Source organism: Lampetra fluviatilis, chromosome 4 (genome assembly GCF_964198595.1).
Source record: "Lampetra fluviatilis chromosome 4, kcLamFluv1.1, whole genome shotgun sequence".
NCBI classification, from domain to species: domain Eukaryota; kingdom Metazoa; phylum Chordata; class Hyperoartia; order Petromyzontiformes; family Petromyzontidae; genus Lampetra; species Lampetra fluviatilis.
Window position 1 is genome coordinate 25,729,183 of NC_136278.1, and position 22,644 is coordinate 25,751,826.

Genomic DNA, 22,644 nt, shown 5'->3' on the forward strand with positions numbered 1-22,644 from the left:
GAGAATTTTTTTGTTTAACATTTTTATTATTTTATTATTTCGCTTCTACATGACTTTACCGAAAAAACCAAGAATATGAATCCCTGCAGTCACGGAAGCTTTAAATCAAACTATAATGAGGTTCTTATCACCATGGACTCCCTAAACTGTCACAAGCCCTATGTTGCTCTGTACAGTTTTCCACGTACAGTGGAAATCATAATCCTTTCCCGGCGTCATGCACATTGTGGCTTCTCCTTCCAGCGCACTGAGCCAATATCACCCTGGGTTTCATCTAACCACAACAATTTCCTTCGGCCGAAAGGCCAATTCAGACATTTCAAACCGCACAGAGGACCGCGCAAATTAAATCTCCAAATAACTTGGAACCATCGGCCGTTTTTGTGCCTCAAAAAAAAATGTCATCATCGAGAATTGTTGTGGTGGCCATGGGCTGATCTTGACAATGAGGAAACTACCTTTGAGATCATCAACCAATGTATTCCAGCTGCAGTTCCAATCTTTTCAAGTAATCCTCCGTTGTGGCCCTACAGCTTACTCAGCCAAAAAGTTGTCTTTGCCCTTAACAGTTTTATGACTATTCCTGTGATGTTACAGAGAGTTCGATCTGATACACACAGTAATAATACTAATACTAATTCCGCAACTCAAAGTGCCTCATATCACATCTCATCTCAACCATCTAAGGGACACCCCAATGGCAGCTGTCCCTGTGTGGCACGAGATGACTCAGCACCGACCTGAAAGTGGACATTAGTTTTGCAGGAGGCAATGATTCATTGTAAATCTAAGCACCAGAGTCCAGAAAAAAATACTTCTAAACAAAGTGTTATCATACTACATTGTCCCATGTCACACTTATTTCATGTTGGGATTACTAATTGTTTTTTGGAAGTTCCACAGCATTATGCTTAAATAGACTATCAGAGTTGTAGAATACTATTGTAGTACATTTTGTATTTGCACAAATAATACAGCTCACATCTATAACGAAGGTGCTGTGTTTCACAGACAGGCATAGTCTGTGAGTACGGGGCGTTGTTGCACTCAATTGTATGGCTTCACTCAATTAAGTAACTTGCGGGTATATTTGAAAACGTGCCCAATCCGGACTGTGATGCATGCACGCATTGTCAAATATCGTCACGGGATCTTCAGTGTCCACTGTGAAGCAGACAGCGTGCATTTGTGGTGAACACACTCGCAGCATTAACCAGGGTGGCCGCGGGGTTAGAACCGCAAATATCTTCGACAACAAGCGGCTAACGGGAGACCGCTCAGCAACGTCACCGTGTGTTTTATTTCCAAAAGCAACATCGTGTTACATCGGCCACTTTGTGATGTGTAATATTATTTTTGGTTAAAATACCCGCAGTATTAACCAGGGTGGGCGGGTTGTTAGAGCCACAAACATCTTCGACAACAAGCGGCTAACGAGATACCGCTCTGCAACGTCACCGTGTGTTTTATTTCCAAAAGCAACATCGTGTTACATCGGCCACTTTGTGATGTGTAATATTATTTACCAATATGTCTGTAGATTTATATATTTTTTATTTTGAAAAAAAAAAACTGAATCAAAATAGTTCTTTGTTGTATAATTGGGAGCGTCTGCACGTAAAAGCGGGTACCTAAAACATCAAAAGGCAAAGTGATTTCCAGCTCAAATGAGCACTGAGCATTGGAGGCAGCGCTCAACTTGCCGTTTACAACGCTGAGCCAGTGGGGGAAAATTCCACGTTGCTTTGACAGAGTCGAGTTGATCCACAGGACAACCAACCTTTGAGAGATGATGAGTTGAACTAACCCTCGACCAGGATTTCTACTCCGTAATCTTCCGATTAAAGTGAATGGCAGTTGTTAAGTGTTATGCTTTTTACGACTTAATCAAAGTGAAATGCAAAGAAAGGCGATCAGGTCAAAGCAGATTAAACAAAAGGTGGAAGCAGTAATTGACAAGATTATATCAAAAGTTCATTACTTCACTTTTGGTTTCCACATTGCGCACACATTCTGAAAAACAGCAATGTATTCAAGTCATGTGTCAGCTATGATTTTCCTGTCATATTTGAAACATAAATTGGTGTGCTGAGCATGCCTTATGATATGCTACGGACTCAAACGCTCAGTGAGGGGAAAAAAAAACAATCTATGTGCTGCTAAAATATCCTTTCAACGGCAATCGTTGTGCTCCCTTTAATCTCCCTCACAAAGATATTGTGGTGTTTTTTAGTGAGTAAACATTTGAATTTTCCTAATTTAAAAAGTGTACGGCAGCACCAATTTAACTGTGTATGCGTGATTGTAAATGCTGCTAGCGTGGAGAAATAACAACAGGGCAGTGCATTTCAAATGCAGTACATTTATGAAGGCTGCTAAATATCTCAGCTTAACACTATGGAATTACATATAATGAAATAATACTTAATCAGATACGATATGTTGTGGCATCAATGTTTGTAAGCTGTCTTTGTTTATTAAACACAAACATTCGTTTTGAGGAATTAGCATTTTTCCCTGTTGGCCTCAGTGTGTGCTCTTCTCATAAAACGGATTGTTCCTATCACTCTGAAGGTTTTGTCTCAATATCTCTGCAGCATAATGGATCCAGATGCTCTCTACAGACGAAATGAAAACAGAGCAATCGAACACAGCTTCAACACAGAGACCTTTGGGTGCACGCTCTAAACAGCTCCAACATCAAGCAGGCCAACAACATGCTTTGCTAAAGAAACCACAACATGTGAAACTCTGCTGCAGAGTGCTGGCTGTAATGTTCCATGAAATGGACTTGCAGAATCTGTCCGCTCAAGAGCTTCAGCTCCTTCCTACGTTGTGGACATTACAGATCCCTTGCTGATCTTCAATAAGCACAGCTGCCAAAACGAGTGTGCTGGCTTAAAATCCCACCATAAAACCTTGGCTCTTGCAAAATATCTCTCACTCGTTTAATTCTCCAAATATAGAAATAGAAAGAAATAAAAAATGGGGGGGGGGGGGGGTGGGGGAGCTGTCGCCTTGTCAGGACGAGCACGCTGGCAAGCCTGAAGCCACCGGTTTGGGTTTATATCCCGGCGTGTCAGTCGAAGCAATGGGAAAGCTTCATAAATCACCCGCCTCCCCCACCTCTGTCCCACCCAGCAGTATAAATGTGTTCACCACCACTGTTCGTCGATGTGGTGGGGTAAAGCGTGGGGGGCTCCCACCTCTTCCAAGATGTCTGGCCGGCATGGAATGGCGGGCCAAATAAATTTTCTTGAGTGGAGGACCATCCAACAGCAGTGGCATGTCACAAGCAAGTGGGCGGCTTCTACATCATGAGGCCTCCGTTGCCAGTACCAAAATATACGAATAGGGTTTTCCCCCTTTTTTTCTGGCAAGAAAACTGACACCTTTTGCAAGGAATCATGTTAACATTAACCACAATACTTGCAGTCAAATGCAAACAAAAAACAATACTCTGATCATTTATGCATTGTCCTTGAAACTGATTGGTCCACACTAGAGACAGCTTTTCTTAGAGTCTAGTCTCATATGGTGTTCGACAAGATGACGCCAAATGGGTGGCTGTTCCCTCTTTGCTTTTCCTCATGAACAAAGCGTGGCATAGGAACAGGAAAGCCTTCATCCAGCAGTGGATTGACAAGGCGTGATTTTTTCTAATAAATGTGAAATTCATAGATAAAATATATTTGCAGCTTTTGCCGTAGGGGCCTATGTAGAAGGAGTGGAAGTTGTATTTTAATAAAAACCATATCACCTATTAATCATCCTTAAACAGGTCACAAAAATATAAAAGCCTATAATATAAAACCATACCTGGACTTTGGAATAAACTCAATTAACAAGCTGATATATTTTGTATATTGAGGTGTCATCGATGCTACTGTAATAACTGCCAAAGGAAATAAAACTCTGTAAAACTATACCTTGTTATTATTTAATGTATTTTACAACAATCACCAAAGCATCCTCGTGATCAAATTCCAAAAACCACGCATGTTTATAAAATCAGGAAACCAGGTACTGTTTGTAAGGCAAAGGGTTAAGGTGCAGCCCTGCAATTACCTATCCACGCCTCTGCTGGTGGAAAAGTCTCCACTAGAGGGAGCTCTCGAGGGCCCCTTCTAGAACGCGCTTGGGCTACGCTTCTACGCCGGCCAGACATCACGTCGGTGGTGGGAAGACCCACACCACTTTACCTCGCCACACACGACCGTGCCCATCGACGAACTGCTGCGTTGTCCAATTTAGACCGCCGGGTGGACAAAATGTGAGGGAGTTGAGGAAACGTGCCCATTGTTTTCGACTGCCGCTGGATTGCAAGTCCAGTGCCGTTAGTAGCTACACCACGAGCAAGCATCCTCCTACGCCTGGCGCGGGGGTTGGCAAACATCGCGGCCCTGGAGTGGCGTGCGGCGCTTTAAGGGACTGCTTTGTGGCATCGTTGAAACATCGATTTTTTTTTAGTTTTTACCGAATTCGAAAAATAAAAGAAATGGATCTTCTTGTTATTTTGGTTGCCGACTGACCCGGTCTGGTGTCTCGTAAATGAGTCAAAGTGTCATGTAGTGCAGCGATTCATACATTATTTAATAAAATATGTGAAATGCGATTCAAGCAATATTACGTCCGATGAAAACGCTTTCGCTTTCAAAGATGGACAGAAAGGAATTTAGATATACACTACTAAGGTACGAGTAGAAGAGCTGTGCTCAGGTAAATAAGGCCACTAATTCTGTCCAGTGTCTTGGGATCTGGTTGCATGTAGAGGCTGCATAACTTGACATTGTATTGCATTGTACATACATGAAACCATTTCGTTTCGTAAACATGGGCTTCTGTTTGACAATTGCCAATGTCTTGCGCATTGCAATTTCAGTATTGCAAACACATCCATAATATAGGTTTTTGGGTCAGATCGCGTTATTTATAAATGTGTCGTAACCCTCCACCACCCGACACGGCCAAACAGTAAAACATGTGTCACGTTTTTCAAATGACAAAATAATTCACTTCTTTAGCCCACCGGTGTGTTGAAGAGAGAATCAACAGCATTTACAAATTTGAGTACGACGTTTCGCTGATAATTAAAATCAGCTTCATCGGGCAAGAATGGTGAAGCTCTCCTGTTGCTCCCGGTCTTAAATAGAGCAGCAGCAGGGTGACGTCATCATTTAATTCAATCTGGTGCAGTGATTCGAGGCAAAGAGGGGGAGGGTAGTGTAATTACATAGATTGGTAATCATTCAATTGGTATTCAATTGTTATTCAATTGAATGAAGCTGCTTGTAATTACCAGCGAAACGTCGTACTCAAATTTTAAAATGCTGTTGATTCTCTTTTCAACACACCGGTGGGCTAAAGAAGTTAATTATTTTGTCCTTTGAAAAACGTGACGCATTTTTTACTGTTTGGCCGTGTCGGGTGGTGGAGGGTTACGACACATTTATAAATAACGCAATCTGACCCAGAAACCTATATTATGAATAATATTGGTCGCGAAAGCCTGCCACGTGTTAAATTGCAAACACATCATTTACAGAGCCTTTGTTGCGGACCGAAGAGAGGAATCTGTTTCACATGTCATTGTTGCAAGGTTGATATCTCAGGCCTGCGCATCAGCAAGCTTTTCAAAGCATCACTAACTCTCGATTTAAAGCTTTCGTGACTGCAGGCATTCATCTTCTTGGTTCTTTCGGTAAAGTCACGTAGAAGGGAAGTAATAAAATAATAAAAATAAAACATAATAAAATTATGTGAGAATTATTTTGTGATGTTTTATTTTTATTAATAAAATAATGTGAGCATTAATAAAATAATAAAATAATGTGAGCATTATTTTATTATGTTTTATTTTTATTATTGTATTATTTCCCTTCTACGTGACTTTACCGAAAGAACCAAGAAGCATCACTAACTCGCCAGCAGGCAGGACGACAAGTGAAGCAATAGCTACTCCGCATCAAACCTCCACTTCTTGCTTTTAGAGCTGAGTGCACCCAGGCAACACAAAACGTATTCCGTATTCTCTCGCAATTCACGAACTTGCTATCCGTGATCTTGGCTATCCGTGAATTGCATCTGGACTCGACAGGACCGCAGACAGATATAGAGAGATAAGGTGATGAGACACAACGATGAGCTAAAGTAATGACAGATAGAGTGATTAGATAAAGCGATGAGACGCTAAATTTCGATTTAAAGCTTTCGTTACTGCAGGGATTCATCTTCTTGGTTCTTTCGGTAAAGTCACGTAGAAGGGAAATAATAAAATAATAAAAATTAAATAATTCTCACGACTTTTTGGCCACAACGCAAGCAGCCGTCCTCAGGTGAAGAGGACGGCTGCTTGCGTTGTGGCCGAAAAAGTCGTGAGAATAATTGTATTTTTATTATTTTATTATTTCCCTTCTACGTGACTTTACCGAAAGAATCAAGAAGACGATGAGACACTTTTCATGTATTTAATAGCTTATTTGTGCATTTAAAGAAATTGATGAAAACGATAGGGGTTTCGAGAGTCAGTTGTGCACAGTCAACTACGCATCAGCTTCTCTCGCAAAAATGTTGTACATTTGTAGTTGAAGTCTTCCTCTCATACGCCAGTGCGAGAGAGGCTTTTAAGAGCTCCCTGCAGCGAGGACTCCTCTGACAGCAGTGGGAGTGAGGAAGTAATGCAGGGGGCTCGGTGTGCACCCTGAGTTTGTGACGTCAGTACAGTATTCTGACCATCGCTGTGGCTGAAATCCTGGTTCCAACGATGTTAAGAGGCGATGACTTGGATATCGCGATCAAGACGGATCTATTTCATTGGGGATTTTGGATGCCCTATACCATGCCCTTAGGATCTGCAGGAACCGTACTATGAGCGTTAACGCAGTTTCGATGTTTTGCTCAATGAGCCGCCCTATACCGTTTGCATACTGTGCAGCTAAAACGTCTAAAATTGTACATATTTGTTTGGCTTAGACGGAGACTGGGGTTGAGGCAATAGTTACATTCAAGGACTAATCACATACTCGTGCTGTGTCAAGGACCGGGAGCTGGCATCAGCAACGTATCTTGTTCGAGAGAGCATGATTCGGGCTCTTTTGTTTGCACCCTGGCAACATCAGTGCAAATAAAATAAAAAAAAAGTGTATTTCAAAATAAGATGAAAGTGCTCGTTGAAAATGGCAGTGCAAGAGTAGAGACGTTAATTTCTCTCTTTTATATAATATGAACAGATGGGACCATCTCAATGTGGGGAGATGTGGTAAACATAGCGTATCTCATTCTTATATTTTGGTTTTAAGCTGAACGCAAGATTGGTCGAAAATAAAAATGGGTTTGGATAAATAATTTTGCCCTTTTCCAAAGGTGTTTTCCCCCAGGCAATGCTTTTGAGTGGCAAAATGCGGTGATATCAGGAAATGACTGGTTGGTCACATCACTGTTGATGTTCAGGTAATGGTAACATTGTGAAGATGTTTTGGAAAGGGGACTTTCTGTGCCATGTCTCAAAGGGTACATTGTGTTCAGGATTTTCAATTGTGACCTTTTTACTGGTAGGAACGAAGTGGACCAGACCACCAATAGATTATATCGTCCGTCCGTCCGTCCGTGTATCAACATCGCCCCCTACTGCAAACACTTGGCAGGACCCTACAAAAACCTTTTGACTCAGTGGGGCTTTCCTGGCTTAACAAGTGTAATAATACATTATGTTTATATTCTTTGGTTATTCGTTCCTACCAGCCCACCCCGCAGGGTCCTGTTTCTTTCCCAGCTGGATGTTTAACGCCATATTACAGATACACTTTACATTTTTCGGCAACTGGTATTGATGAAAACTCCCCCCCCCCCAACAATACAATCTCAGCAGGACCCCCCTGTTGTATTGGTTTTCTGCAGTGCCAATAATCAAGCATGTGTCGTATGTCATAACACACAATGGAAGTAAGAAGAAGAAGATGCCAATTACACATAGTCTCGATCGATGTTTTTAGTGCTCCACGATGCCACTCAATGACAGTACCATTAACTAGTATTATCTGGTTGCTAAGCACTTCTGTAATGTCTAGTATTGGATGGCTCACTTTGTTTACTTGCAGCTTGCAATGTAAATCGACAATCTGGTATGTGATATGCCTTTCATAATACAGTGGTCATGGCACTGGGGCGGTGGCACGGCCCAGTGGTAGCGCGCTTGTCGTTTGTTGTAAGAAGTTCGCGGTTCAAGCCCGGCGGCCACCCTGGTTAATACTGTGGACGAATTAACCATAAATATACTGCACATGTTTCGATTTAAAGCTTTCGTGACTGCAGGGATTCATCTTCTTGGTTCTTTCGGTAAAGTCACATAGAAGGGAAATAATAAAATGATAACAATAAAACATAATAAATTCAGACGCTATCTTTCCGACAGACCTGTTCTTCACCTGAGGATGGCTGCTTGCGTTGTGGCCGAAACGTCGTGAGAATTGTATTTTATTATGTTTTATTTTTATTATTTTATTATTTCCCTTCTACGTGACGTTACCGAAAGAACCAAGAAGATACTGCACATGTTGCCTGCTTCACAGTGGAATAAAAAAAAAACGCTTAACAAAAAAAAGAGAGTGACCTGTGTAGGCCATGTCGTGGTCTAAATTTGGAGAGAGGAAAAAATATACGCGAATCACTTGATTGGGGAAACGCATAGCGATTGTTGCCCTTACTCGCAAAAACTTAGCAGGACCCTCCTGAAAAAAAGAATCGACACTCTGTGAGGCTATCCTGGATAAACAGATGTAAAATATCTAACACAAATAATTCAAGTGAGGTGACGTAATTAATGAGCATGTTTGTTTAGGGTGTTCAGGCTGGGCAGTTGCTCCACAGCCCCACGTGACACGCAACGGTTTTGAAGTGCAGTGGAACTTCAACCGAACCGCTTTTCCTATGGGCGCCAGCCCCCTAATGGAAGCGTGCGAGCCGTTGAGGTCAGATGGCAGCGCCTACAGTTCAGCCGTCCTCGGCAGATGTTGTATCCAGGGATTATTTTCTCACCGGACGCTGGTAGACCAGGAGGTGGCATGTATTGATGAGTAGCCAAAGCTACTGGGTGCAGCAGAAATATTCTCCGGAACTCTGCTCTGGGCAGCTCTGGCTGAAATTCAGCCTTGGATTTGTGGCATCCAGAGTTCGATCACTCAGTGAAGGTGGATAGTATGCTGGCTGATTTCTGCTATGAAAGAAACAAACGGTCGTAGATTTGCAACACAATAGGAGGCGGGTTGCTTACCCTCAACGCTGTGACATAACCCCACGCCAGCAAAGGTCTGCGTTTCACTTAATAGCACAGCTAATCAGAATTCCTGTTGCGTGTCCTCCGCATTCGTTTTGTTGTCAATGTTCTGCAGTTCATTTACGTATCAACAGAGGGCCGTATTTCCCAATGCAAATTGTCTGCAGTTCTTTCCTGTCACGATGATGCCTCAACTAACCTGTTACTAATCTTACTCGATTAGCAGCAGTATCATATACACAGTACAGTATGTTTTTTCTTCTTCCAACTGTTCTTGCTTTTCTTTACGTAAACATTTGAAATTTAAATGTTTCCCATTAATTGGGGGTGTTAAATGCTTGTTTGTACTCATCGTTTCCTTCCCAAAGTAAAAAAATAAAAACACACGCACACACACACACCAGGCTAACACAAGTCTCTTCTGGAACCCGTGCAGAGGCAAGCCAACGTCTTTCATGAGAAGCGAACGTTGTTTGGTGCGATGTGTGACACTAAAAATGGGAGGGACACGTGAGAGGTATTCTCGTTCCTGGGAACGGAAATGTGGGGCATGCTTTCTTTACGGATACCAACGGTGATATCGGTGATCCCAGCCACAGCCGCTGGTCACTCTGACCTATCCTCACATTCAATCCCCACCCACGCCGGCTGATACAACGGACCGGACAGGCGAGATGACACCGGTCCGCCTCCCCCAGCGATACTGGAACGTTAAAATAATAAACACTCCTGCCTACATCATGGGAACTCCTTTGCCAGTACCAACATGTGATAATAGGGTTTTCCCCTTTTTTCTGGCAACAAAACAGGTGCTAAGATGTTAAAACACTAAACTGATACCGTTTTACAAGGAATCATGTCTGCATTAACCACAATACTTGCGGTCAGAATTCCGTGTAAAAGGTTTCAGTTTGGTGTTTTAACATCTTAACACCTGTTTTGTTGCCAGAAAAAAGAGGAAAACCTATTATCACTCTTGCATAGTTGTGGCGAGTGGCAGTGGTTAGTTTGATAAACAGTGCGGAGTGTTGACCCCCGAAGTTGTAGCTATCCGTGCAGTGGCGTAGAGTTGAATATGCGAACGGTCAGCTTTTGGTGGCAAAAAACCCCCCCTAAACATTTAGATGAAAATAAAATAAACACGTGTATGTAATTCATATTGCACACACACACAGTGCAACTGCGTATTCTCTACCGAAAGACCCAAAGAATATAGCTGGGTTGGAGGGGGGAAGAAGAGCGCCTTGACAAAATAATTTGCATATCAAGAGGAATTTAGCGTATTTATGGAAATGCAAATTCTTATATATATGAAAAATATACGCTCCAAGCTTGGTGGTGTTTCATTCTTCACCTGAGGACGGCTGCTTGCGTTGTGGCCGAAACGTCGTGAGAATTATTTTATTATGTTTCATTTTTATTATTTTATTACTTCCCTTCTACGTGACTTTACCGAAAGAACCAAGAAGATGAATCCCTGCAGTCACGAAAGCTTTAAATCGAGGGTAGTTCTATTTTCAGTTCAGCTTGTTAGATGATGAGCCGGGTGCTCACAGTTGCAAAGAGCGCTGTAAGCAGAACACCGTGTTATTAGGGCTAATGCAACACACGTAAACAGGTAGTAGCTACTGCAATCTCTCATTTACTTGATACAGCTGTCGTGGCTGTGACGGTACCACCTGAAGACGGAAGCTTGTGTTGCCTCCGAAACGTCATGATTTTTTATTTTTTTTATTTTTTATTTTATTTTACTTTTTAATGTTTTTTTTTACCTACGTGACTTTACCGAAAAAAACTAAGAACACGTTAACAGGCTTAGCTTGTGGCGATTCCCGTTCTGATTATCATCTGGCTACTAGAGATGCCATCATCAACAGCATTTTATTAACTCAAAACATTTGCAATGGATCACTGTACTGAGAAATCTGATTAAAAGTTACAACAAAACAATACAAAACAAACGATGGCAGTGTACAGGAATGGAAAGGTAAGCAAATCACAAGAAGGAAATACGTAGAATAGATCAAGTATATAAGTTCAAATTGCATAAGTACACCAATTTCCAAGCATGGGCAAGGCAGAAAAACAACAGCAAGAACAGTCCCAGACCACACCAAAACAACCTACAGTTCCTCAATACAATTGCACATTACATGAGTAATACACTGGGTGTATATTAACAGTCCAGCATGATGTAAAAAACTCAGCTTTTTAGTGTCCATTTTATTGGCGTAATTACACAAATAGCATTTTAAGGCACATGCTGTCAATTGCGTTTCTAGAGATGTGGACGTCAGTCAGTCCACAGTGGTGAATGCCCGACCCATTGGTGTAGATAGACAGTATCTCTAATGTGTTCATACAGCCAGTAAGTGTTGTTTAAATACATTACCAGCCATTTACCGGAATATTTGATTCGGGTTTCAGCGCAAAGCCAATGATAAGAAGCAAAATGAGCTGGCCTGGATTTTTTAGAGTACCCTACCATGGATTGGGCTGATAGATTTCAGCTGAACTACGTTAACAACAAAATAACCCCGCGTTCATACTGGACTCATCTGCCACTGTGAGCACTTTGGCAAAATCTGGATGGCCCTTTTCAGTCGACATTGATTAAGTTAAACCCTGCAATTGTGTGGCATGTTTACTCGCATTAGTTAGTTTGCTTCTGCTTTGTTGTTCTCTTAACTCAATCACGTCACCGCAATGCGCTGTCATTTGTTATCAGCAGGTACCGCAGGGTTATACTTACAGTTTATTGCCTTTCGAGTATGGAAACGAATCAAGGGAAAGACAATCACATCTTCGCCACGGTGAATTATTCTCATTCAACTGCTGTATAAGAGACGTTTTCGCTTTTTTGAGCAGCTACAATTCCACGATTTCCTGTATGTGACATATTTCATTCCCTATTTTATCCTTTGTCATCCTTTTTTCATTCTTTGCCTTGGCTATCAAGCCATCACTCGTGTTGCTGATACCGTGATAATCATGACAATGCAAATTTAGATGGAAATGTGATGACAAAATATTGACAGGATATGTAATCGCCTTATGTTTACTGCCCTGTGTCAGTGTCAATCCATTGCTCGATGATGAAGGCCTCACCCTGCCTTGTAGGCCGTGGGGATTGTTTGGCCATACTTCACAACGCTGGCTGGTGTGGGTTGTTGAGGAAGAGGGAGAGGCCCAAAAGTTGGAGACTTTCAGATATTATTCGCAACTGGTGCCAGCCACGGTGGCCGAAAATCAAACTCGGGTCGCCAGATTCAGAGCGCAAGACACAAGCCACTTGTACCACGGCTCCGATTAGCTATGACACTCTTGAATGTAGTAATGTAGTAAAATGCCTGAGATGAGTGCTTTTTGCATTTAGTTTGTTGTCCTTTCCCCGCATCTCCGATTAGCACGTGTGGCTTTGTACGGTGCGAAATAAGTTCAGCATGCATCTATTAGTCACATGATTCATAATTAGGTTGTTTGGGTTAGATTGTGTCGTTATGTCAATGGTTTTAAACTATAACCCTCACCCACCTGAGAGAGCCAATCAAATCAAGTTGTCACGCGGGCAAATGTGCCAATTGATTTGGTTCATCAGCAAAGCCAGAATGTTGAAAAGCAAAATGTTGACAATGTTGCGTGACATGTCACTGGAGATTACAACCTGCATCGCCAGGTGTTAACAAACGCTCAGCTCTCGCGTGAAAGCGCCTCTTGAATCTGGGTTCTTAACATGTGGCATTATACCTCTATGGTGATCGAACCAAAAATAAATGTAATCATAATATTGGTCGTCAAAGCCCATGTATAAATCGATTATTCATCTGTTTTGTGATGTACGGTTGTTAGTACATACTGATCTATAAGATGAGCAGTTCTGGCCAAAAGGAATGACTTAATTTAGTCAATTCAAATCCTGTATATCATTTAACAACCTTCAGATTAATAGCAATTGTCTTTTAAATAATACTCTCATGTTTTAGGTCTGAGTCAGAACAATAGTATATTAAATACAAGTAGGTCGGTAATTGTTTGCTTTATTACAATTGCTATTCTTATTAATTCCTTTGAAGTTGAACGTAATTAAGGATGCTTTTGATCAAATTCATCAATTTCAATTCCTACGTGCTTCAGAAGTGCTCAGCATTTTGATTTGTAGTGTTTAGTAACCAGTGCTCTTCAAATAATGAAGAAAATGTGAAGCACTGTTCGTGCAAAATAGCTAAATGTTTTAATTCAGACGCCTTTGAACCTTCTGTAGGAAAATAAACATGTACATGCTTTGATGTTTAATAAGCTTTGACTGTGTGAGGTTTTGATGCGTCTTGCATTATATCAGAATATCACTGTCATGACGATATTGTGCAGAGACACGATGATGGTTCTATTGAAATGATAGTAATTTGAAAACAAAGTAAAAAATCGTACTTATTTATATTATCAAATACATGCTGCATTTTATATTAGCCACACTATTTAAATTTGTCAATTCTGAAATGCACTTGCCACACTCGGGGTTCTGCGTGAGTCTGATATAGTCTTGGTTTATTCATTATTGTTCTATCTTTACAAGGAAAAGAAATACAATGAGACGCAATATATCCTGTAAAAATTTTTCCAAACAATGCTGTACCACAATCTTGCATCATTGGTTATGTTCAACTAACTGCTGGATTAATCCCCGCCCACGCCGTTGCCATCCCTTAGAGTCAGGCGATGCTACATCTATGTATTCCATTCCTTTGCACGAACTGATCTCATCATTCCATCTCCACAGTGGCCAATCCCTCTCAAGTACATTTTCTCATTTGCCTGCCATTCTGTCACTATTCATATCCATCACCATCTCTTCACGCCCCGTGTCCTGCCCAAGGCCGTTGACTTACCGGAATGGTCGATATGATTTTGCTGATTTAGTTTTTGTTTCCCTGATACAATCCTCTTTCTCAAAGTGTGTGTGCATGCATCTCGACAAGCATCAACACGTTTTTTTACTGGTAGGAACCTCCTGGTTACACCAGCCCACAGGGGATTATTGTGTCCGTCCGTCCGTCGTACAGGGAGGGGCTGGGTGGTGAGGTGAGGGTGGGGAGGGTGGGGAGGGGCTGGGTGGGGAGGGTGGGGAGGGGCTGGGTGAGGAGGGGCTGGGTGGGGAGGGTGGGGCTGGGTGGGGGATGGGAGGGGTGGGGCTGGGTGGGGAGGGGCTGGTCACCCCGTGGTGCCCTTATAAAACTCAACGTTTAACCTACTCACGCCGGCTTGTGCCCGCCCTCACAGTCGGGCATATTTGCGGAATACACCACGCCGCCGTTGACCCTGGCCATTGACCGAGCAACCCAACGTTCCTACCAGCTCCCTCCGCAGGAATGTGTTTTCCAACTTTTGTTCTATTTTTATTGCCAGTGACCAACTGTCTTGACCATATGGTATAATTGGCAGTGTGTTTATTGAAAACACTTCGTCAGGTATGCCACTTTTCATGATCAAGTTTAGCTATCCAAAAATACTCCTTTATGCTGTCGATCACATCTTCATTGAATTTAGTTTGATCCTTATCCACCTTCAATAATTACCCTCCGTATACATATTCTGCAGTGGTAATGAGCCATGTTAATCTACCAACAATTAATCTTTTTTTTTGCACAACTTATTCATTACTGGGCTTGACCGAGGTCATCTTGAGTCCAACTTGCGGTTTTCTGCACGACGTTCTTCAATCTTTCACTGAAAATGTATTTAATTGGCTATTAAAACGATTCTCAAACATTTGACACGACTCATCCTACTTATATTTATAACCATGTCCATTTCTCTTAATAATGTTATAATGTTGTCGTGAATAACCTCGGCGAAAGCAGATCTCCTTGTCTGACTCCTTGTGTGATTTGCATTTTTGGTGTTATCTTTTTGTAACCGCAATGTAGCAGCTTTATAAATAAACGCAAAGGGAAAAAAATGGTTCAGATGAAATGAAAATACAAGTGGGTATTCAATGTCCCAATATCCAAGTGAAATTGTTTTATTGGAATTCCATGCTCATCTCTAATTTATATGGCAGCTTGCATGAAAGCATCAATTTACACTGCAAAAAAATTCCTTTTCATAATAAATACAAAAGCATGAATCGTGAGAGTTGGCGGTAATATATTTATATAATCTGGTTGCTTGTATGTGACAAAATATTTTCTCAGTCCATCTTGCTTACATAGCTTGTAGGCATATACATTTTGAATAACCGATTGGCAAATCATTCCACAATTATTATTCTTTTTACACAAAAATGCAATTACTAATTTTGGTGTCAGCACCTGGACCTACTTCTGTATGATTTCTACATGCAATCCATATGGACAATGTTTACCTTTTCAATTGCAATGTCGAGAACATCACTGATGCTCATCTGAGATATAATTTTGTCTTTTTCGGTTACGAAATACGGTAATCCCTTGCCAACCATGAGGGTTAGGTCCCTGAAAATCTCGCAGGTTGGGTTAGGAGGAGTGAGGAAAATAGGGTTTCGGTGGACACCGAGGTCAAAAGTGAACCTATGAAATCCCATGTACATATTTTTTTGTACATTCAATAAACTTAGCCAATAATAAGCAGCACAATACATAAAGATAATTTCAGTGACATTTAAGACATGTTTAATTAAACAAGTACAGTACATCTTCTTGGTTCTTTCGGTAAAGTCACGTAGAATAATTCTCACGACGTTTCGGCCACAACGCAAGCAGCCGTCCTCAGGTGAAGAACAGGTCTGTCGGAAAGAAAGAACCAAGAAGAAGAACCAAGCAGATGAATCCCTGCAGTCACGAAAGCTTTAAATCGAAAAGTACAGTACATTAAATAGGTAGGGAGGTGGATTGTTATTGGGAAGAGGAGCCCTCTGGAAGAGGTGTCCTCTGGACCCTCTTCCTCCTCCATCTCCACACTCTTTGGGGTCGTCTGGGTCCATATCCGAAAGTGGCTTGAGGCTTTAGCAGGATTATCGGCTATAGGGCGGAGGTAGCAACGTGGAACAGAACCAGAGGTTCTAGATTTGAAGCTTTCGTGACTGCAAGGATTCATATTCTTAGGTTTTTTCGGTAAAGTCACGTAGGTAAAAATTTAAATTAATAAAAAATAAAATACAAATTTTACTTGTGTTGCCTCCGAAACGTCGGGATTTTTATTTTATTTTTTATTTTACTTTTATTAATTTAATTTAATTCTTTTTTACCTACGTGACTTTACCGAAAAAACCTAAGAATATAGACCCAGTGGTGCCTCCCCGCGTCTCGCGGGAGTCTGCGGGTTAACTCGTGGCGGATGCCACGCTGGAGCGGCCATTTTGATTTCGCGACTCGGCCGGGACTCGCGAATCGCTCAAACCGAGATGCTTGCGGTTGGAAAAGATGTACACAGAGGTAAGGGGACGCCCATAAATGACGTCACGCACCTAGGAGGGGGGTCAGATATTTGTGACGATGTGTGACGGGGGGGGGGGTTGAGAAATGTGACGTCACATCAAAATGCGCAACTTTAAATACATATAGACAACACGTTCTACTTAATTAAATAGACTTTTTAATGAATGTTTTCTCCTACAACATCAGAGTGCAGCGCCACATTAAATACGCACTACAATGACAATAGTTTAAAGCGATTTGAAGCATGTTTTATTTTTTGGGGGGGGGCAGAGCTTTGTGACGTCATATTTGAGGGGGGGTCTGAATTTTTGTGACGCCGTGTGACGAGGGGGGGGGGTCAAAAATCCTCCAAAATCGCGTGACGTCATTTATGGACGGCCCCTAAATCCGCGTATACTCAAAACTCGCGGTTGGTGAATTCGTGGTTGGAAAGGGCTCCCTATACTTTTGTTCCAGAGATTCGTCTTCGAGGTTTTTATTAATTCTCTAGTCGCATGATTGTTTCTCTGTCACGTGTTACGGTTTCATATCGCTCTTTAAGTACTACTAATTTTGATTTAAAAATAAATTTTCCTCTTTCTGCTGCTTTTATGCTCTTATTTATGACATCTTCAGTCACTTCTATGTTATGTCCTCTGATGGTTGTTCTTATTATTTTCTTCACGGTTTTATATAATTCGTGTTCTAGATTTTGCTTCCCATTTTCATCATTTTAAATATCTCTCTTCATATTTTCGTTTCAGGTGAAAAACATTCATTTGCTCTTTTTAAACTTTACAATTGCTGCACATGCCATTATGAATTGTATTCCATTAATTACACAGTATTCAAATTTAATTTAATGTGTTCCTGCAGCCTAAATTCTCCCACTTGATGAACTATACTTTTTTTCCATTACGTGACTTTTTTTCCCCCTAAAATATCTTTGTCTTCTCTTTGGCAACGGTGAAGTCACCAACCTCTGATCACTCCCATCACAGCATTACATTTTCTGAAATCAGAGATGTCCTTTTCATTCTGGAGTTTATGTGGATGAAGTCAATTTCAAGTTAGATTTTCTGTGAAAATAAAGCCACGTGTTGCACGTAGCAAATGCAGGTGTTCTGTTCATGCCTGGCGATTGCCAGCAACTCTGCCTCTTCCACCATCCCAGCCGACGCCATGGCTGCTGGATCCAGAGCTGTTAGGGAATAGAGTATGTGAGCCAGATGTGTCAGTCATGGGGTTGTTTCACAAAACGTCCATTCACGAGGATTGGTCAGGGGAACGCATTTAAAAAACAATCTTCTCTGTCACTGTAGCTGATGGTGTGGATGTACCTGTACAGTCGACATCCTCTGATCTTCAAGACTCAAGATTCATTGCCACATGTCAAGGCAGTCCTCACTGCAAAGTCCCAGATTACCTTTTTCTTACAGATTTGAAGCTTTCGTAACTGCAAGGATTCATACTCTTAGGTTTTTTCGGTAAAGTCACGTAGGTAAAAATAAATAATACAAATAATCGAAATAATAATAAAAATACAATAATTATTGTATTTAATATAAATAAGAATTTTATAAAAAAGGAAAAATTGGTATTTAATTAATTATTTTGTTTCTATTATTATTCTTTGTTTTTTATTATTATTTATTTTTATTTTTACCTACGTACCTTTTTCTTATCCATTATACAAAAACATCTCAGCTTTTGGATGAATATGGCGCGTTATACATTTTGGATTGAATGATTGATGATGTTTGTCTGGATAATTCATTTGATAGGCTACGCTGCTGTGTAGTGTACACACATCGAATCTAATTTCTATAAATAAATGAACGATCACCTTTTTATTTGGCATATCTGCCTTGGTGTCGCTTGTACTTTCTGTTATGTATCATGGCCATACGTGATGCCAGTGCAGTCTCAAAATAATACAACAGACAAGTGTTTCATTGGGAAGAGTGGTATGTGCGTGTAGTCAGATGGAGGGTTGTGGGAAGTGGTGTTTAAAACATTTCCGTTGCCCAATGTCTTTCGACCCATGACGCTGTTTCATTGTTGGTTTAAAAAAAAGAGAGAGATATATTTACATTTCATTGAAATTGGTAAAATAGTATCTGAAAAGTAATTTAATACCGCTTGTATAACATATGCAACTCTTAGATTAACTATTTGTTAAAGTGAATTGCGGTAATGTGACACAAAACGGGTCTTCAACATTAAATACTTGGTCAACATAAGGCTTTGTTCACGGTTAAGTATTTTGTAAAAAAAAATACATCACACTTAGTAAAGCACAATCCACATTCACTCGTGAGGAATTGATGCGCTTATAGCAATAAATAGCAATGTTTTTAGAAGAGTATTTATGAGAGAGAGGGAAGCATTCCGCATTAGAGTTTTGTCAGCCTTTCATACTATTATTAGAAAAAAAAGTTTATTCTCGCTGGCTGGCTGGAAGGGGGAAGGGACAGATGGTAACGTCCAAAAGACGTGTGGGCTACCAGATACATTCAAAATGAACGTACAGAGTTTAAAGCCAACCGTTTGAAAATTTTACGTGATTTTTGTTTTTATGTCAAACTGATTTCTTGCTCAAATTAGCATTGAGGCAGAGCTCATCCGCTGTGAACCCTGAGCCAGTGATGATAATCTATCACTGGCTCAGGACTTCCCCCACAAAATGGTACTAATGTTATCGACCATGGGTTGGTCCAATTGTGAGCTGCTGGCTCTACCGCTGAGCTACTTGGCTCGATGCAATTTGGCTGGAATAATAAAAACATGCGGCACTTTATCAATCCACTGCAGGATGAAAGCCTCCCTGCACTGTGTAGGTCATTGTTTGATCATACCTCACCAGTGTTGGTTGGGGAAACGAGTGGGGGCTTTTTAACACGTAGGCGACCAATATTATTCATAATAAAGGTTTTTGTGTAAGATCGCGTAAGTATAAATGCGTCGTAACCCTCCACCACCCGACACAGCCAATTAGTAAGGGATTTGTCACGTAAACAAAACGCCAAATAGTTACTAGTTCAGCCCACCGGTGTGCTGGAGAGTAAATCCACAACATTTACAATTTGAGTGCGACGTTTCGCTGGTAATTACGTGACAAATCCCTTACTAATTGGTTGTGTCAGTTGGTGGAGGGTTACGACACATTTATCCTTACTCGATTTAACCCAAAAACCTTAATCATGAGTGGGGTCTTTGTATAAATAAGGGAGATATGTATATACATGACTTATGCGCAAATAGAAATGTATGAACTTAATTTAGACAAAATAAATATTGTCAACACCACAACCAAGTAATAATTTTCAATATATTAATTCTCTTTCGTTGGCTACAAAATGTCTATAAATTGTGGCAACAGCACAATTCAGGCAGTCAACAGTTTATTTTCTGTTCGTTGGAATGTTGCCCAAAGTTAGAACTCCCCATCTTAATTACACAACTGCTATTTTAGGTCCAACTTTCAGGCAACGTTGCTGTGTTGACTCTGCGGTTTCAAAGACTACAAGCCAGAATTGTACGAGGGCTGTCTGGTATATTTTGAAGTTAATACGTCTAAGTTGCTCTGAATAAAAAGCTGGCCTTCCCATAAGATGTATATAAGTAATAAAGGCGGCATCTTCAAAGGGGAGCAATTTGTAACCGACCAAATAAAGTGCACACCCCAATCCTGCGGGAATGTTTATCGCAGTGAGTGACGACTGCACCTCGTCTATAATGCCAGCTGCACAGCAGCGCGCTCGCCGGCAGTGCGTATGATTGTTTATTCTTTGCCCCTGGTCTGCAATGGGACTTGAACCCTCGAAGGTTCTGGCTTATGACCCCGTCACACACTTGTGCCGAAACTACAGAGCCGTTCCTAAAGTAGTGCACACGCATCACCCTGAAACGCATCGCGGCAACCTTGCCAGTTACAACTTAAATGTAAAGGTAATATAAATATAATATTTAATTGTTACGCGTGATGTATTAGACATTCACAAAAACCTTTTTTTGGTCATACGCTTAGGTTTTTTCGGTAAAGTCACGGAAGGTAAAAATAATTTTTTTACAAAAGTAATAATAGAAATAAAATAAAATAATATTTTATTGTATAAAATAATAAAAATAAAATACTCAAATAATTATTTTATTTCATTTCTATTATTACTTTTATAAATTTTTTATTTTATTTTACCTACGTGACTTTACCGAAAAAACCTAAGAGTATGAATCCTTGCAGTCACGAAAGCTTCAAATCTAGAATTTTTTTTGTCATTCTAGGCAGTGGCCATTGAAGGTCAAAGGTTGCAGCAAACCAACATGCAACCTTTTTAACCTCAGTATTCCTCAGAGGGCTGTGGTAATTTTTTAAACTCACTGGGAAGAGGTCTCTCGCCAGAGTATCCAGGATACTGGTTCATTGAATAAATTATGCAGTACCCCTACAGATGTCTTTGTCTAAAAATAAACATGAACATAATGGCATAAGGCTGGCGTCAGAATGCACGTATATTTGTTTCGAGCATAAGTTCTTGCTAAACTTGTTATTTTTACAAAATTGTTACTCAGTATAACTATGTAAAGACTATAGATGATATTCACGACTACATTACTGTTGTTTTCCGTGCTCTCCTCCATGTTTAATAAATAATGCAAGGAGCACATTAAACAAGAACGCTTCTTTAGAAAAATACACATCCTACACCTATGCATGCACATTTATACATACAACTGAAACCATTTTAAATTGAAAGTAATAATCATGGTTTAAACCCCCTCGTTTTCGTTTGTGCTATGCAGCACATAGCACACGCGAAAACATTTCACAAACGGCCAGTTCATTAGCACGGGTGAAAAAAACGCAGACAGATGGGTTTATAAAGAAAAAAGTTAAAGAAAACCTTGGGCTCTCTCTTACGTGAGCACCCTAAAGCAAACCTAGACATCTTTGCCTGCGTGACCAAGTGGCCAGAGGGCACAGTGGAGGGTAACTGGCAGAAGGGGACGGTTTGGTCAAGTGATGTCATTTTGCGTGAGGCAGAAAAGGCCCCGGCAATGAGGTCATGCCTAGCTTTGAGGGCTCCTAAGAGAAACAATATGGGGCAGGGGAAACGTTACCCAAGAGAGTGAGGTGGGTGGGGGGTTGTTGTAGAGGTGGGGGGAGGGAGCCTGAGATGGATGGAGGGGGCCTGGACAGAGTGAGATGGGGTGGGCAGAGGAGGAGTCTGGTGGACGGGAGGCAGGGGCTGGGTGGGAGAGCCCAGGGGTCTTGTTTATTTGTCTTTAAATGCATGGGCAACCTTGCAGAGGTGCAAGCGACGAGTCTGTTCCTTTATTATTCCACTGCCCGTATTGGTAACGTTTTTTTTACTTTTGAGCGAAATAATAAAATGGCTCATTGGTGCAAAACTTTTACTACTACTGTAACCGACATCCTGTATTACAGTGAACTCAGAAATAATATCCTACAGAAAGCTTGGCATAAACCTAAAACAGGCATACACATGTCGAGGAATGATAAACAGCAACTGTACAGAACTAAAACGGAAACAATTGACTTTTTAAATTGATAAAAAATAATACTAAAAATGTCAGTCGTGGCCACCCAGAACTGACTACGATCCTGAGTCTGTGTGAAACCCTGTTTCTTTTATGATGTTTTTTTTCCCTCTCACTTGTACATCGTCTGCAAAGCACCGCTAAGGCAGACATCAGTTCCAAAAAAGCAACACGAATTACTGGTGGTCTGGCGTGTGGTACCAAAGCACAGGAAAGCAGTTTAGAGAGCAGATCTCTGCTTACTTTTTCTCGCGTTCATTCCCGATACGTGGACTCCCCCCCCTCCCATTCCTTGCGTTGTGCTTCCTTCAATACCAACTCTGCTTCCCCAAAATCGCAACAACTGCCGGCAGCCAACTCCTTTCCACCACCACTCCCACCACCACCACCACAATTCCACAGTCCAACCCCTCTTCGCTT

General features: G+C 41.1%; 1 protein-coding gene across 1 annotated transcript in view; it reads right to left on the reverse strand.

Moving 5' to 3' along the window:
- Positions 1-22,644, reverse strand: part of LOC144931404 (neurotensin receptor type 1-like) — a 53,144-nt gene that overhangs the window by 30,137 nt on the left and 363 nt on the right.